General features: G+C 47.9%; 1 long non-coding RNA gene across 1 annotated transcript; it reads right to left on the bottom strand.

Annotated features, from left to right (window-relative positions):
* Nucleotides 1–345: 345 nt before the first annotated feature.
* Nucleotides 346–7,389, bottom strand: LOC131905315 (uncharacterized). The gene is made up of 3 exons (XR_009377876.1): nucleotides 7,301–7,389; nucleotides 5,318–5,489; nucleotides 346–893 (listed from the first exon to the last, which is right to left on the bottom strand). It is a non-coding gene; the product is annotated as an uncharacterized LOC131905315 (long non-coding RNA).
* Nucleotides 7,390–18,413: the final 11,024 nt, after the last annotated feature.

Raw genomic sequence — 18,413 nt, forward strand, 5'->3', positions numbered from 1 at the left:
CACAAGGATGCTGGGGGCATGTGCCACCCTCTATCCTTAAAATTGGAAAGGAAATGAGGTGGCAGCTGCGGGCTGTCCGCCCACCTCTGCTCCCACCCCACCCCCGCCCCGCGCCTCAGCAGCTGCCTCCAGAGGTGAGAGTTGTCAGCAAACTGATGGGAAACAGCTGGCTCCTTCCTGCCCCTCGTGTTCTCCCCAGCCCCTGAGCCCACACAACTGCAAAAGCCACCACACCGCCCTTCCAACAGAGCGGTGAGTCTCAACCATCGCTTTATCCATAGGGTAGAACGGACCAGATGACGAAGGAGATCTGTAAACAAAGGATTCAGTGCCCAGGGCCTCTGTTTGGTTTTCGTTTATTATTATATTTTGAGATAGTGTCTCCAGTAGCCCACGCTGGCTTCAGACTTGCTATAGAGCTGAGGATGGCCTTGAATTCCTAATCTTCCTTCCATCAGCTCCTGAGTACTAGGATCACAGGCAGGTGCCACCAAGCCCCACTTATGTGAGTTTATGCTGGGAATCGAACTTAAGCTTCATCTATGCTGGGCGAGCACTCTACCAATTAAGCATGGTACATCCTCAGCCCCTATTTTATTTTAAGTAGGGTTTCATGTAGCCAAGGCTGGCATTGGACTCTCGATCTTCCTGCTTCTGCCTCTTATTGTTGAGATTACAGGTGTGTGCCACTGGCCTCTTGATGGACCTTGAATGCCTAAGCAGGACTCTGTCCCTTTCCAAGCTTGTTTTCTCAAAAACTCGCCACAGTGATAGACACTTCGCATGTGTTCAGTAGGTGACCAGTGAAGGAAAGATTGACGAACTGCTTGAGGGACAGCTACCTGTCTACCCAGTCACGCCAACACTCAGCACCGAGCCACTTTGAAAATATCCTGTGTAAGTAAACAAAGCACACGAGAAGCAGAACTGTTGTAAACGATTGAAAGCATCTATAATCAAATCCCAGTCACCAGGGGGATCTGAAGCGTGAGGTAAAAAAACCAGAGCCACTGCACACAAGTAAACATCACTCTTCACGGCTGTGTTTCAGAGACTGATCGATAGGATGTATACATACAATGTAATTAATATATATATATATATATATATATATATATATACATATTTATGTATGTGTATACAGTGGAATCTACTCACCAACAAGAAGAATGAGTTGATATGATCCATGGTGTGGATACACTACAGAAACATTATGCTGAGTGGGGGAAGCTTTACACATTTATATGATATTCCTGGGAAGGCAAGACTTATCTATGGAAGGGAGAAATTAGAATACCTATCTGAGGAGCTGAGCTGGAGGGAGTTCGGGAAGTCAGGAAGGTTGAGCTCCAGCAGAACACATCTGATGGTGTACTGGAGAGAGAGGCACATGTCTGGAGCTGAGGGTAGAGCTCAGAGTGTGTCTGCCAGCATAGGCATGGCCTGGGTTGATCCCAGCCATTTTTAAAAACTATTATTAACAGAGCCATGTCTTTTATTGCATTTGGATTTTTTTCAAAGCAAAAAAAAAAAAAAAAAAAAAAAAGCAATTATGAACAAATGCTGAATTCTAGGTTTAAATGCCTCCAAAACCAGGACGGCTCTGTGAAAGTGTCCGTGGATCTGCTAATTTGTAGAAGGGAAATGTAAGAAAGATAAATCAGAGCTGGGGCTTGGGCTCACTGGCAAAGCGCTTGCCTGAGGCCCCCGGTTGCGTCTCTAATACTGGCAGTGCAGGCAGGCACAACTGAGGTTGGGTAACACAAGGAATACATGGGTGGGTGGAAAGAATGAGGGAGAGAAAGAGGCCTCACCTCTTAAAGTGGTCACCACCTCCCGATAACACCTCAGGCTAGGGACCAATTTCAATACCCGGGACTTTGAGGGACAGTTCAGACTCAGACTCCACACGGGGCGTGGCCGTTCTCTCATACCTTTCCGCACAGCTCTCACTTGACAATCATGATGCTGTTTCGCACATTGCTCCCCTCAACGAAAGGAAACGTTTAAAGTCAGCCTAGATGTAGAAGGAACCCAACATGCAGCATGGACTAAAATGAGAAGCTATTCAACAAATGAATGGCCTGACTCCCCTGAAGAGGGTGGAGAGGAAACGGACCTGGGTGATTGGTCTTATTCTGTGTACGTATTGTGTGTATATCCACGTACATGACATAAGTGTATGTGGTATATGAGCATGTGTGTGTTCAGGTACATTGGATACCACAGATGACTTCAGGTGCCCTGTCCTATTGCTCTCCACATCATTCCCCTGCATCATTCTCTCCCTGAAACTGGAGCTAGCCTGGCAGCCCCATGATCCTTCCCTACGGCGCTGGAGTTAATGGGAGCTCCCGTGACCTTGCTTGGTTTTTTATCTGGGTTCCTTGGGATTTGACTCAGGTCCTTAAGCTTTCAAAGTCAGTGCTCTTAGCCACAGGGTCATCTCAGACCAAACATAGGTGAATTTAGAAGCAGGGTCTGGGCTCCAGGCTGTAATCCTGAAGACAGAAGCACTAGCTCCTGGGGGCCGAAGGGACAGCTTTCTTGGTAACAAGCATCCTTCACAAGCATCAGAACCTGAACTGGGATCCATAGCACTGCATAGAAACCGGGTGTTCATATGTAGATTAGCAGTGCAGAAAGGTATATGTGGGGAGTGGCCACTCCCCAGAGCATACATATCTTCAGGCCACCAAAGGCTGAATCTGAAATGTCCCTCAAAGGCTTGGTCCCTCCCTGTGGTGCTATTGGGAGGCGGTGACTCCTTTCAAAGGTGGGGCTGTGGAAGGGAGTTAGCTCATCGAGAGTGATGGTTCATCCACTGGACTGCATTTGGGATCACCTAGGAGACAACACCTCTGGGTGTGTCTGTGACGGTGTTTCCTGAGAGGTGTAGCTGAGATGGGTGTTGCACTGCCGAAGACTGGAGACATGAAGGTCTCTGGGGCTTGCTGGCCAGCTAGTCTAAGTGGTGAGCTCCTGGGTTCAGCAGGAGACCCTGTCTCCCCAGCTAAGGTGGAGACCGATAGAAGAAAACCAAGGAGGCATAATAACTCCATGTAATGTGGGATCCTGGGACACGATACACAAGGGAAAATGGATGTTATCAGTGGGAAAATCGGATGAGAGGTAGTTAGGAGTTCTCCACACTGTTCTGTAAGTTTTCTGTAATTCTGAAAGTATTATATAACAAAAGATAAAAAGTCAAGGTGGCTTGCTGGGTGGACAGAGGCACCGATGAGATAATAAGAATTGCATTAAGACATCCACTGAGCTGAGTGCTGGTGGACACCTGCTTAAAACAGCCACTGAGCTGAGTGCTGGTGGACACCTGCAATCCCAGCACTCCAGGAGCTGGGGCAGGAGAATCAGGAATGGAAGGTCAGCCGAAGTTGCAGAGCAAATTCAAGGCCAGCCTGGGCTACATGAGATCCTGTCTTTTAAAAAAGGTAAACAAAGTCAACTATAGAATTCTATGGCAAACAAAAAAGTGCTCACTGTGCTAACAGATTGCCATACACTCCAAAGTTTCAAAAACAAACTGTTGAAAAGAGTAAATTAACAAACTAAACTCAATCTTGGTCCTAGTGGTAACTTACAAATTCCAATGTGAGCTTAAGGAGCATGTGTGATCAGCCACAAAGTGGACAGGAGTATAAAACTGTGTATGATGATCCGTGTGACACCACCAAGGGAAAAGAGGATCTTGGCTGAAAATGAGACCCTCTGAATATAAACAATGATGTAACCAAGGAAACAGCAGAGACGGTGGTGACCAAGAAAAGAAGGTCTGTCCCCGTGTTAGGCTGGGAATTCTCAGGAGCGAACGCTCTGTGAGGTGCCGTGGGGCCGAGACGGTGGCCCTAATGAAAGGTCCCACGCCACACCCTGGTCCAGGCTGTGCCTGTAGGTACCCATCCCTCTTATCAGACACTGACTGCAAGAGGGAGGGGGCAGTGGAGTGAGCTAAGTCAGGGCTGGCGTGAGTCGGTACAGTCGCCTTATTTAATATTATTTAATTACTAAATAAACTGATCTCATGAATCAGCCCCACAGTAAAATGATGTAAGAAGCAATAAATCTGCAGTGGTAACCTTTGCTGTTCTGGATGAATGTACACACTGTAACCCACATATTATCGTTGCGCGAGGGAAGCAATGGGGTTATAATGGAATACACACATGGCCCTTGAAGACTGAGCATCAGAGGAGGGCGAAGGGAAAAACATGAACTTCAGGCTTTAAAGATTCACAGATGAGAAATGTCCTATGAGATAATTCAGAAAGCGTATGGTTCCCTGTGTGGGACAGGAAACGCCTAAGGTCCAACTCAGCCCTCAGAAGATATACATTCAGGGAAAGTTCCAAACCTAGTCCTCTAGGGAGCATGGAAAGAAACCAGCCTTGAAGGTTGAGGCTACCTCAGCTGCAAAACTTATCTGGTTCTCCAAGGGGGTTGTGAATGATCGAAAACTTTGTGATGCAGAAATCAGTTTCAAAGCTTGGAAGAGGTAAAAATACTTTTTTCATGTGACTTGCAGAGTATCAGACTTGCCTATCTCAGTCTAGCTCTGGTAGGCCACGTGAGTCAAGACAAAATTCTGGTCTGTAATAATGAGGTTAGGGAATGCAGTGTAAGACTTTATCCAAGCCCTTTCAGCGACATGGCAGAATCTTGAGTACTTTGTAGGGGACAGTTGCTTAGTGATCCTAATTAGTGACAGTTTTGATTGACCCTAAGAGGTTAATCATTCTAAATAATGACTCCCCCACACAAACCCCTGTGTGTGTGCATGTGTGTGTGTGTGTGTGTGTGTGTGTGTGTGTGTCTATGTGCATGTGTGGAGGCCAGAGGGTGACATCTGGTGAGCTCCTCAGTCACTCTTTACTTTAGTTGAGACAGGACCTCTCACTGAAACTGGAGCTCACTAATTCAGTGGGACTGGCGAGCAAGATCTAGGAATCTTCTAGTCTTTGCCTCCCCAGGGCTGGGATCACAGGCTTGCACCACTATGCCTGGATTTTTTTATATGGGTCTGGCAGTTCAAACTCAGATCTCTATGCTTATGCACAAACACTTACCAACAGACATCTCCCCAATCTATAACAAATTTTTATAAGTAATGATATCCACTGAACACCTTTGGTGTACTGGGCCTGCGTCCTTCAAGTAGATAGACTAGTTCATTTAATGCTTGTCTCCTCTGAGGATATAGCACAGAACAGCCGCTCACTGGCCAGTCTAAGATGGGGTGGACAGTACATGGTACAATCTTTGAGCCTCCTCCTCTACTTCTATTCCCTTATACACTCACGGTTTGCCAAGGCTTGAACTGAAAGTTATTCCAGCTGCATGGATCTCCACATTGCCTAGCAAAGCCACTGCTCCAGCCAATCAGACACTCTCCATCTGCAGTTCCACCAGCAACACACCACATTTCCGCCTCTGAGCTTCAGAGAATCTGTGGCAAAGCTGTATTCCGTCAGCTGGGGAAAGAAGGGAAGACATGGCAAGTTCACAGTTCACAGTTCCATCAAAGATTCTGCAGTGTTAAATAAAGAACCAAGTGTCCAAGCATAAACAGATACCTGTAACTCTGCTTCAGTTTTTGGGGGGATAGGAAATGGGCCTTTGTTGCTTTGGATTTTTCTTTTTTAACTCTATTTTTCTGAATTAGATCAGTTAAGAAACATACCCAGTTCTGGTAGATCTGATAGATTTCTTATGAAAGTAAAAAGATTAGCTGCATTTTTTAAAGGATGGTTGTTATTCCTATGAATATCATTTTATATTTGAGCTTATATCATTCTGATGTGAAATGGGAATTACCTGGACATTTGAAATTCTGAGGTTTCACATTTCTAAGCAGATAGATGGATTCTACCTCTTACCCTGTGGTCACTGCTGTTCCCTAGAGTAAAGCAAACTGCTTTATGAGTTGAGGAAGAGTTACTCATGGGGGCTTGCAATGTCTTCTTTGACGCTTAGAATTTAAGCTCCCTGAGTCCAATTCTTTCTTTTTTAAATGTATTGATAATTTATTATTTTATTATGTGTATGAGTGTTTTTGCCTGCATGCCCTTGGAGGTCAGAAATAGGTATGGGATCCCCTGAAACTGGAGTTAAGGATGGTTTGAGCCAGCTACCATGTGGGTGCTGGGAACAGAACCCTGATCCTCAGCAAGAGAAACAAGTGCTCTTCACTGCTGAGCGGCTCTCCAGCTGCGCTCCATCCCCACCCCCTTCAGTTCCTGACTACAAACTTGGGACAGGGACTTTGCTATGAGAAGAGGCAATGTTTGCACATATACAAATGATTCATGTGTGATATGCACTCCAATGCGCTTCCTACTTTCACGTTCTAGCGGCAGCTCCATCCCTCTGTGGACTGTCTCCTCTTTTCCTTCTTCTAGAGCCTGTGACAAGCCTGCTCCTTCAAGGGCTGCAGCCTCACTCCGGGAGAACAAAGGGAACCTTACGATACTCTCTTCTCTCTGGTCAATAGTTTTAGTCTATCCAGTAAACTGATGACAGATAAAGTACACACAGAGTCCACTGCACATCCGATAAGCCCAGGGGTCATACACAGAGCATGAGGCTCGGAGAGCAGCAAGACGCTGTTTCCTAAGGGTCAGGACCCTGCAGATATAGAAGGCTGTGGGGAAGTGCAGAGCCACCCACGGAGTCTCCCAGCCCAGAGACACCTGGACCCTGCCTGCCTGTGCAGAAGCCAAGCTCCACCCTCTTTTCCGATCTTTCCTAGGCAGGGTACAGCCTTGGAGAGGGCTCCACCAGCATCTACTGTGTGTGTTAGGAGTGTGCAAAGGACACAGTCATTCCTCTCTACAGAGGTCTGCAGTGTCTCTGAACAGCTCAAACTTTGTCAAAGAAATATAGACAGAGTGGAGACTGTCACTCTGCCACAAGCATCCGTGCCTTCCTTGGGGGACAGCAACTGCAGACCTCAACAATTCCCAAGTGTCAGTTCACCCGAGCCCTCTCTCCCCACCTAATCTCTTCAGAAGGCCAGTGGTTTTTATTTTAATTAGTGTGTCACCGCAGCGCTGGGGACTGGAACCCAGCCTCACGTATGGGAGGCAAGCAGTCAACTGCTAAGGCCCAGCCCAAGGCACTGGAGACTCCAGGCCCACAGATTCCCTCCTGTCTTTCTTCTGGCTTGTTCTCCACTGTTCTTTCCTTTGCCAATGCAAGGATTCAGCACACGAAGAAAAAATTTGACCCTTCCTGACCCCCTAAAGCCTCATGCTCTCTCTCGGGTCTTCTGCGCTAGCCTTACCTCCCACCTGGGCCTGAAATCCATCTGCTCCTCTTCATCTTTGCCAGGACCCCAGCCCACGTCATGATTTTCTCTTCTGGTCTCTTTCAAAAATGCAAAACAGGCTGAGTTGCAATGTCCATACATCAGCGTTGCCTGGTTGTCTACAGACACCACCACCACCCCTCCCTCACCCCTCCACCTTTGTGGTCTAAAGACCCAGCCTGGGGAACTCAGTCCCTTTTGCTCTGTCCAGGGACAGTCTGCTCTCTGCTGCACCCTAGTCACAACAGTCGTATTTGACCTTCATGTCTGAGCTCAGAGGGTCCTTTTTTTTGGTTTGTTTGGTTTTTTTTGTTTTGTTTTGTTTTTGAAGACAGGGTTTCTCTGTGTAGTTTTGGAGCCTGTCCTGGAACTCACTCTGTAGACTAGGCTGGCCTCGAACTCACAAAGATCTCTCTGGCTCTGCCTCCTGAGTGCTGAAATTAAAGGTCTGTGCCACCACCGCCCGGCTTTTTATTTTTCAAAGGGTCCTTCTTAAGCGCTCACACTGGGACACATTAGCACCCTGTGCCTTGCTCCCTCTCTCCCGAAGTGTGATTGGTGTGTAGAACCTGCTTCCTTACCTAACAGGGCCTCTCTCTCCCATGACCCGCCCCCCCCCCCCACTTCCACGAGTGTGAAGTCCACATCACTTCCTCTCTCCTGTAAGTCTGTATGAGTACACTAGGCCAGTCTTTGTAGGGATTCAGGAAACACCCACCCTTGTCAAACTCTGCCTCCCAGAAGGAGGAAGTGGTGCTGTGATGACTAGGGACACATTTTCTCACCTCGTTCTCTTCTCCCTGTGGTTCCCGGCTGCTCATCCCTAGTCACTTCCTTCCTGTTCTCCCAACTCATGTTCACCCCCTCACTTTTTCTCAGTTGCCCCACCTACCAGGATCTAATCAGAATCCACCCAGAATGCCAAACAGATACACACAGAGGGTGGCTTCTGAGCTCTGGGGTGACTGAGCCTTGTGTGCCGACCACTTAGGCACAGTGACCCCAAGAGGCTGCACTGCCACCCCTTCTAACTGCCACCTTGTCCGCTAGAGCTGTCTCTGCCTTCTTCCATCTCTAGTCCGGGCCTCCAAGGTTAACTTAGCCTTCTTCCTCCACACCCGCAGCCCGGCCAGAGAAGAACAGACTTGCTCCCTGCCTGCTCTTGTATCCCGCTTTTCTCTCTTCCGGTTGTTTTCCCAGACTAAACACTCCTTCAGATAACTCAGGGCCCACTCACAGCACTCTGCAAAGTCGTCTGGGATCCTGTCCCAAAGGAAGGACTTTATTTCCCCAATCCAGCTTTCAAATCGTCTCTCAAAATGCAGCCAACATCTTTCCTGAAAACAGAGCAATTCCAGGAGAAAACAGGGAAACTTCCGCCCACGTGGTCCTGAACTATCAGCAGTCCCCTTACTCCGGCCCTTCCACACCACCGAGAGCAGACAAGCTGTGGGGGAGTCCTGGGAGGATGGCAGTGTCCTCAGGGCAAGCTAAAGAGGGCACTTGACGCCAGCCCAGCTCCTTGGCAAGTCCCTCCTTGGCTGTCTAGCCGTCTAATGTTGCAGTTGTTTTTCAAAACAATGGCTGGCCTCCGCTGTGACCCCACATTTTGTCAAACTCACACCCTGCTCTGTTCTAGTTATCCTATCAACTTGTCATTCTTCTGACTCTGCTGTGACTTTTCAAATTCTTCCTCAAGGCCCAGAACAAATGACTCATATCTGGGCAGTGTGTCACCATCCAGCTGCCCTCTCTGCATTTGAAAGCAGACCCCAAGTCCGGCTTTTCAACAAAGCTGGGTCGGTGATGCCCACACGTGCTCACGGCCACGCAGTGTGAGCACTATACCCCGAATAAACTAGACTGGGAAAGAGATGAGAAGAGGGAATCAGAGGCCACTTATTTATAGACCAGTGACACTGTTTGTTTTGCTTCAGTCCTAAAACTAAGCAAACCACTCCACTGAGAGATGCAGACAAGTCCTACAGTAAGCAAGTTCTGCTTCCTCTGAGGGGTGTCTGTGAGTCTCCAGTGGTAATCCTGAGCTGAAGCCACTGGGGCGAGGGGTGGAGGGCTCATCCCGGGGCCGGAACAGCACTTTACCCTGACTCTGGAGTGATCTAGAGCCAGGTCCTCCACGGGGAGGGGAGGCACAGGCGGAGGGGGAAAGCGGGAGCCTGTTATGGAAGGAGTTTCCATTCAGGCCTCTCGCTTCATCCTTAGCATGAAAGAGGAGCAGATAAAACCTGGGCCTCAAGTTAAACCACAGCCTGTCTTCTTCAAGGGAGAAGCTGTAAGCTACATCCCAGGGTTTAAAATTGGCACTGGGTTCTACGTCCACGGTTCTAAACAACCTCAGAGAGAGACTATCTGGGGGCGGGGTTATGTCTACATTGAGCAGGGGCCACCTTTCCTCGCCATTACTCCCTAAACAGTAATGGTACAGCAGTCACTCCCATGATCTATGAAACACCTCACCATCCTGTCTAAGAGATCTGAGCATGTGGCTGTTGGTAACCACCTCCCACCCCACCCCGGGGGACACCAAGGGGTGACAGTGTGTGATGGAATTTTTTTTTTTTTTTTTTTTTTTTTTGGTTTTTCGAGACAGGGTTTCTCTGTGTAGCTTTGCGCCTTTCCTTGATCTCGCTCTGTAGACCAGGCTGGCCTTGAATTCACAGAGATTCACCTGCCTCTGCCTCCCTAGTGCTGGGATTAAAGGTGTGCACCACTACCGCCCGGCATGTGTGATGGAATTTTAAACAGAGACAAATTCAACTGTGTCAGGCTGTTAGAAGTTTGAAGCTAAGATTAGCCGTGTCTTCCGAGATTTTTTTTTTTTTTAGTAGCAATTGAGAAAACCCAGTGGAACTATCTGTGTCTGACCCTGAGCCTCTTTTCTGCTACCCCATCCAGGTAAGAACCCTGCTGAAGAGCCGAGCAGCCTGGGGGAAGGGAAGAGGGCCCTGCCTTGGTTATCAGTCATGGCTATGGACAACCTGTGACTCACCAAGGGAGCAGCTGCTCTTGACCAGCACTGTAGATGCAGAGACCCGGGGCAGTGGGAGCAAGACTAACAGGGACCATGCGCCAGAGTAGCTGGGGGCAAGCTGCCTTCTGGCCAGCACCAGGGACGTCCTGACCAATCATTCCAGACACCCAGCCGAAGAAGGATCCGAGCTTGCTTGACCTCGAAGTTTGTTTATCATGCCTTCTCTCCCCTTACCCCCACCTCCACCCCCACACACTAAGCGCTCAGCTTTGGCCTTATAAGGCTGGACACAACATACAAGTGCCCAAGCAGCAAACATCATTGGAATGTACTTCTTTTGTTCTCTGAATCCTGTGCACTCAGTAAATTTGCAGTTCAGAAGACGCTAGAGGCATGATTTTCCCTGGTTATACTGATGGCCATTTCCGACCATCACACTGCCTTCTCCGTTGTTAGGGTTGAAGTAAATACCAAATGCTACTCAACGGAGAAAGAATTCTAAAAACCTAAGAGACAGAAAATAATACTCACCCCTTCGTCCATCAGAAAGAGCCAAGAACAGCTTCATGCGAGAACACACAGCTCTCATGAAGACCCCTGGACGGAGCCTTGTCATAACCTATCACAATGTAGACCAGCCTTCAGCACATTTGTCTACCATGTGTGAGGCCCTAGGTTCAACTGTCAACTGAAAAAAGGAAAGAGAGAAAGAAGAAAAGAAAGAAAGAAAGAGAGAGAGAGAGAGAGAGAGAGAGAGAGAGAGAGAAGGAAGGAAGGAAAGAAAAAAGAGATGATAGAGGGAGAGAGGGAAGGAAGGAAAGAAGGAAGGAAGGGAGGGAGAGGAGGGAGGAAGGGAGGGAGGAAAGAAAGAAAGAAAGAAGGAAGGAAGATAATGTTCTGACCAGAGCATATGGCTTTAAGTGGTTTTTCTTCAAGTTTCTTTGTTTGCTGTATTTAGGGTTCGGAGGACTGCTCAGGGTCTGAGCAGGCTACGCCCGTTTTTTGCAGTACAAAGACTGCTGTGACAGTTTAAAGATAAAAAGGGAGCTAGTATGGCTAAAGTGGGTGGCACAGGGGGAGAGTGCTTGCCTTGAAAGCATGAAGACCTGAGTTCAATCCCCAGCACCCATGAATAAAGCAAGGTAGCCGAGTGGACGGCTCCTGAGAGGAGACACGTTGACCTCTGGCCTCCATGCACACACATGCACACACACATGGACATGCACACACAGAAAAAAAAATTTTTTTTTAAGAAACTAGTTGCTAGAATAAGAGCAATTTAAAGTTAAAAGAGAGAAAATAAGAAATTAACGATATCCCACCTACACAAGAACTGCCTGTCTGTCTACCTCACTGGTGGGAAGTCTGCTGAGGAAGAAAGCCAAAATGACATTTCAATAGTCAAAATGGACATAACAAAGCTTATGAACTAAAAACTAAGTAAGTACCTAGTGCTAATATTCTGATCCGCCCCCTTGAAATCTTGCCCCTGGGTGCCGCCCTGCGTCCTGATGTAAAAGCATCTTTTTAAGGAAAAACTCTGCCCCTTCCTCTCTCTCTTCCTCTTACCTCTCACGAGGTATACACCCTTGAATCCCCCTCTTCCCCTCTTCCTTCCTCTCCTTTCTGTCTCTTCCTATCTTTCTCTTTATCCCTCATTATAGTAATTTCCGCTCGGATGCAGCCTCTGGGTTGTGAATGTCTACCTGCCACCGCATCAGCCACAGCATGTCAGCATGGTCCCATGTACACGTGGGAGACCCTGGCCCGGCCAGCTGTGGGTTTCCCACGTGTGCATAATTCATAACACCTAGGAAAAAGATTTAACAAAAACATAACAAGCGGACTCAAAAAGCACAGCAGTGTAAAGAAAGCCCATGTTGGAGGCAAACCTTCAAGCACACTCAAGAAATCGTGTGTGTCTCTGATTGACTGGCTAGAGAGGCTGACAACACATCTTAGGTCCTCAGTCTGCATCCACCAATGAGAGGGATGGATTGCAATAGACGTAAAGCAGTGGTTCTCAACCTGTGGGCTGCGACCCATTTGAAACCAGTGTAGTTGGCCAGGGCGAGATCTGGATTTGGAGACCCACACTGCAGCTCCACAGCTGACAGCTCACGTGACAGCACTAAGGCATGGTGGTGAGGGAAGCTGCCAGAAGGTGGGAGCAGCAAGCTAAGGCCACAGAGAGCCATGGACTTGAACCAGAGGAGAAGTCGCTGAAGGTGACAAGCAGAGGCAGCATGGTCAGGTGTGTGTGTGTGTGTGTGTGTGTGTGTGTGTGTGTGTGTGTGTACCGGGGGTGGAAGGTGACAAGCAGAGGCAGCATGGTCAGGTGTGTGTGTGTGTGTGTGTGTGTGTGTGTGTGTGTGTGTACTGGGGGTGGAACCCATGCCACCTCATGCTGTACCACTGAGCCACACGGCACAACCCTCAGACCAGCATTCTTTAGCATTTGTTCTCCATGGAGAAAAGCGATTGGAGGAAGCAAGGAAGGGTTAAGGGAGGAAGGTCAGCAGGTCAGTGCCCAGGGCGGCTTGGACGGGAACAGCAGGAGGTATGCGGTGCGGTGTGTGTTTGTACTTAAGCGTCATCTTTACTCTGGTATTTTCCTCAAACTTTCGTGATGAAGTCATCCAACCATCTAAACAAGAAAGATGACGGAGTGGGGCCCAGCCATCTCACAAGCGGACAGACAGACGCAGACAATGAGTTAGGAGGAGCTAAGTCTCTGGACTTCTCCAGGAAACCAAAATCCTCGTTTAACTTACATCCCCTGTTGATCAGTCTCCCCTTTCCCACCTTCCCAGTCAGTTCTGTCTTCTTCTCCTGCCTTGTGGGGATCTCAAAACATCCTTCCCTTCAAGATACCCCTCCCCTAAACATGCTTCCTTATCACACTTCCAGTCCATTTTCCAGAGACGCTGCAGGGACAAGGCTGACAGAAAGCTGTTCTCTTGTAAAAATGTTACACTTGTCCATGAGTAAAATGACATGGACACAGGTGAGTCCATTCCATCTGCTGCCCTATACCTAGGGAAAAAGCTTCCCGAGAAGAAGAGAAGGACTCTGACACCTATCCAGACAGACAGGACCCAGATGGCTGCCACCTTGGGACTTCACCCCAAGGGAACCTCATCCACAACCTTCCAGGCCTGTTCCACTTCCTTCCCCCAGAAGCCAAGCCCCTGTCTCTTTGATTAGTTCTAGGAAGGCTGCACTGCTTTGAGCCTTATATTTGTGTATGTGTGTGCACATATGTGTGTGTGGTGTGTCTGTATGTGTTTATGCGTGTGTGCCCATGTGTGTGCATGTGTGTATATGTGTGTACTCTGCAAGATTTAGGCAGCTAATGTAATGTGTTATTTCCCACAAGCTTGTCCACTGTCAGCTTATTCCTGAGGCTTGGCAGAGGGAGGAGACACACCCCTACACCTAGGAGCTGGCTAGAGCAAATGACAACTCAGGGGTGTTTCCAGAACAACGCACAAGCGGATGGAAGGTAGGTCTGAGCTCCTGGTGAATCCTAGTCAGCTCAGTCTGCACCACAGCTCTGACGCACCAGAGAGCAAGAGTGGGACCAGGCGGCTGCGGTTCTGATTCTGGAGGGAAGAGAGGGGTGGAGGTGGGAAGGAACTATGCCGCCCACCCTTTTTTATCTGGACTGGAACAAAATGTGCCCCAGGACAGAAGGAGCATGTGCTGTTTTGGTTTTTTTATGTGTTGTTTGTTTTTATTTAGGCTATTAGTCACAGGTAACATGAAGCAACTTTTGAAGAAAAGCTGCTACAAGAAGGAATTCACAACACGATGGTGTTGGGTGTTGATGCTGGGGAAATCCAAAGAAACTAATTTCAGAACGTTGAAGTGGAGAGAAAAGATTGGACAGTGAACACGGCAACGTCCACATCACTTTTGCTTTGGCATAAATCTCACAGGAAATGGAAAGGGAATGGATGACTGCAAAAATAATAGATGTGCGAAGATGTGCAGACAGTGTGCCCTGCATTTCCACACTGCCTTCAGGGAGTGTGGGTCCCCACTGTGGAGGCTACTTCGGTTACCTCTTTGGTGACTGTAATTACACATGACAATGTAGCCTTGGGGAACCCAGATGCTGGTGTCTGCTCAGAGGCCCAGCCTCTCTCTCCAAAGCTAGAAAAGCCAGCAATCCATTTTCCACAAGTCACTTTCCAGAGTGCAGCCAGATCTAAAGTGCTTTTGCCCCTGAACAAAGGAGCAGCCATTCTCAAAGTCCAGTCCAACCTGAAATACCAGATTTCTAAATGAGCCCTGGCCCAGTCCTCCGGCTCACGCTGCACCTGGCTTAACCCCTTCCTGCCTGCAGGTCCTGAGTCTGCCTTCCGTGGAAACCGGCTCTGTCTGAGCAGATAAAGCTGCAGACACCCCTCTATCCATGCCTAGGCCTGCCGGGACCGACTGAGATGGCGTAGTAGTTAGCAGTAGTTAGCACTGCTCTTTGCTGCAAAGCCATGGGTCAGCCTCCTAAAGCTTCTTCTTACCTTCTCTGGATAAAAGGGGGCTGATGCAATGGCTCTAACTGGTCACCACTCTGTCACCATGTGACTTGCTTACACAGTGTATTGGATAGCTCTTAAATGACCCCAGGCCCTGGGTTATTACTAAAACTCAACCCACTCCCATCCAGTAGATGAACACACCGAGGTCCAGACCGAGGTTCTGAATCAATTGTTGGTAATCCTGTTGTTGTCTTCTTCTTTTTTCTTTTCTTCTTCTAAACGTGTGGTGTGGTTGTGTGTGTGTGCATGTGTGCTTACACATGTGTGCGCCCCTATGTGTAAGTGTGGAGACTAGAAGTTGGTGCCAGGTGTCTTCATCTATCCTTCTCCATTTTATTTTTTGAGACAGGATCTCTCACTTAATCTGGAGCTTGCCAATTGACCAGACTAGCTGCCCAACAAGCCGCCCCCACCCTGTCCTGCTGCACCCTGCTCTCTCCATGCCCCCAGCACTGGCACTGCACACAGGCGCCATCATGCCCAGGTTTTACCTGGTGCTGGGGATCTGAACTCTGGTCTTTGTGTTGGCATAACAAGCACTCCCACCCACTGGGCCAGCTCCCTAGCCTCCCGCCCTTTGAAAAGGCAGATCCTCAGACTCTGGAGTCTACAGTCTACAGTCGTCTTAGTCACGTGTGCTTCACGCAATTAAAACTTACCAGGCGTGAGATTTTTGAGTGTTAAATTCTTGCGATCAGAAAACAGTGGAATTTGAACAGATAGTTTGTTAGAAAACTAAGCATTCAGAGAAGTACGGATGAGAGGACTGTGCGCCCCTCTCCCTCTCCCTCATGAAGCTAAAAAAAAAAAAAAAGATTTAAAACAAAACACAACACTCACTGGCAGAAAAGTGTGGAGGAGATGAACACAAACCTCAGAGGGAAGTAGAAATGGTAAGCCACCAATTAGTATCCAAAGATGTAATCATTTCCTTTGATCTAATCATTTTACTTTGATTGATTCATCCCAAGGAAATAACCCAAGAAAGAGTTAGATAGAAACAAAGTAGCAAGATCGGGGAAGTGGGCATTACAAGTCATTGTGTCTGCTGTGTGGCCCTGGCAGGAAAACAGAACCCTTAGAGACAGGTGAGGACAGCAATGTCTGTAACGGAGATAAAAACCTGCAGTGCGCGGGATTTGGGTGGACCAGAAGCCAGAGAGGAGGCATGGAGGAGGGAAAGAGCACCAGGGAAGGCTAATTAGGGAGGCCAATATCCATGTGGACTGTGGAGAACATGCCAGGCCAAGAGCCTACTGTGAGGGAAAGGACAGATGTGGCATCATGGCTTGTCCCTGAGTCCAGGGTACCTAGGAAGTCAGGGCTCTGATTTAGATCTTGATTCATTTTGCGCCTGTGGTTCATCTTGTCTTTCTCTCAGTGTGAGAAGTGACATTGAAGGGTTTGAAAAGGCAGATTGAAGCTGTAGAGGATTGTGTTCCAGAGTCACAGTGGGCAGCACTGCAAACGCTGGGATTACAGGAAGGGAAGTCTGAGATGAAGACCAGTCCAAAGGCAGAGATGGAGCAGCTCTAGGCAGGTGGAAGGCGGAGGAAGGGCCAGATTAGCCGTTTAGTGGCTTGCATTCAAGGCCTTGATCACCAATTAGCTATGAGGCTTAAGAGCCAGTGAGGTCACAGAGACAAGTGTTGTAGGGAAAGGGATTTAGCTACATTTACAGGAATTTCATAGCAAATTCCTTCCCATCAGCCCACCTAGGTTCTTAAGGGGGCAGATCATTCCTTCCTGACCTTTCTCCAGCTGACAACATCTGGAATGACTTTTAACCACTAGATCTCCTCAAAGTAAACAAAATAGAGAATTCCTTTCCAAATTCAAAATACTTCTAGATTTCATGTTTCCTTGCTGGTGATTGAATCAGAGCCTTGGACATGTTAGGTGTGCGTTCTATCATGGAGCCTCATCTCTAGCCTTTTGAAACGGCAGACCCAATAAATCTTCAAACTCACTATCCTCCTGCCTCAGTCTCCTTAGTGGTGGGGTTGCATGCACGAACCATGACACCTTGTTTAGATTTGAATTTATAAAGAATCAAATAATTCAAGATCAGTTCAGGCAACAACTACATAATCTTATTTTTGAAAATATTACCTACAATTCAAATACCCATAGGATCTCTGTTTTACCCCCTCTTAAAGTCACCTGACTTTTTCCTTAAAGTATGGAGAAAATCCAGTCATGTTTTACATATAAAACATCACATTTGGGAATAACTTTCTTAGCTGTGTCTTTGACCCCGGAAGTAGTTATTTCAGTTTTCAAAGTCCTTCTAAAGGAAACAGTTATAAAGATCCGCTCCAGGGGACTATTTAACACCAGGTCTGGTATCTCAGTGGACAGTAAGTAGAGCTTTGTCTTGTCTGAATTGCAATTTGATTCTAACTCAATAGAAAGTTATTAAGATCAATTTCAAAGGCTGGTTCCTTTATGAACTAATTCATGGATATTTAAGTAATAAAAACCTTTGAAAACTACCAAACACACTAAACTAAGTACCCTGAAAGCAAAGAAGGCAACATCTGAAAAGCTCATACTGAAAGCAGCATGGACAACAGGCCCCAGAGTCGTGCATTAATCTACTGTCTCCAAGACAGGACGTGGACCTCCCCCAAAGCTGGCAACGGCCTCCACTCATGAAGTCTGAATTAGTCCAGTTAGACCCGAAGAAGGAGGCTTTGTCTGCCTTCTCCCTGGAGACCCCAAGGTAAAGCTGGAATTGCAATTTGCTGGACAGCCTGGGCTGAGCAAAGCTCCTGTCCCATCCTCTGAAGTAACAGGCAGCCATGTCTAAAGGGAACACTTAGTGGGCGGGAGACAGCGAAACAATGAAGAAGGTTGTTCTAGAAGATGACAGAGGTCCCTGGAAGAGTCCTCTAGATCCAGCAGTGGCTCTTTTAGCAACCGACACGGTTTCTAAGCAATAATGGAGACATGCAAGAGCACAGAAGCTTTGAAATCAGGCAGGCCCACTCCAGTGACGCTGGGCCGGTCGCTTAACCTCTGACAGCCTATTTCTGCCTCTGCAAAATGGTGATAATTATTCCTGCTTTTGGAGATGGTGTAAGGATTACATGAAATAATACACGTAGAAGCACAGTGCCTGCCCCAGGGTCCCAACAGATTTACAGTAGCTTGCCTGAAATGTCTCCCTTTGGTTCATGCCTCCAAAAGCTAAGCGATTTGAGGGTGCCCACCCTGCCAGCCCCAACCACATGAGGAAAAGCTAACTCAGCCCTGTTTCATCTCTTCAATTGTGACAAAACACAAAATCTCTTGGGTGCCTGCTCCCAGATCCTTTCATTCAGATGAAAAGGAGGGACGTCTGCAGATGAGCAGCCCCCGTGGCGATGGTTAAAACGGTTTGCTGTGTGCAAGGCCGCAAGGCTCACTCAAAGGCTTTCACGGAAAGACAGAGGAGAAGGGAGCACGTGTGGAGGGCCTCTGTTGCTCGCTCTTAGGTCGCTGCTGTGTTTTGTTTTGAGACAGAGTCTCCTGTAGAGCCCAGGCTGACCTGGATCTCAAGATGCTCCTG

Source organism: Peromyscus eremicus, chromosome 2 (genome assembly GCF_949786415.1).
Source record: "Peromyscus eremicus chromosome 2, PerEre_H2_v1, whole genome shotgun sequence".
NCBI lineage: Eukaryota > Metazoa > Chordata > Mammalia > Rodentia > Cricetidae > Peromyscus > Peromyscus eremicus.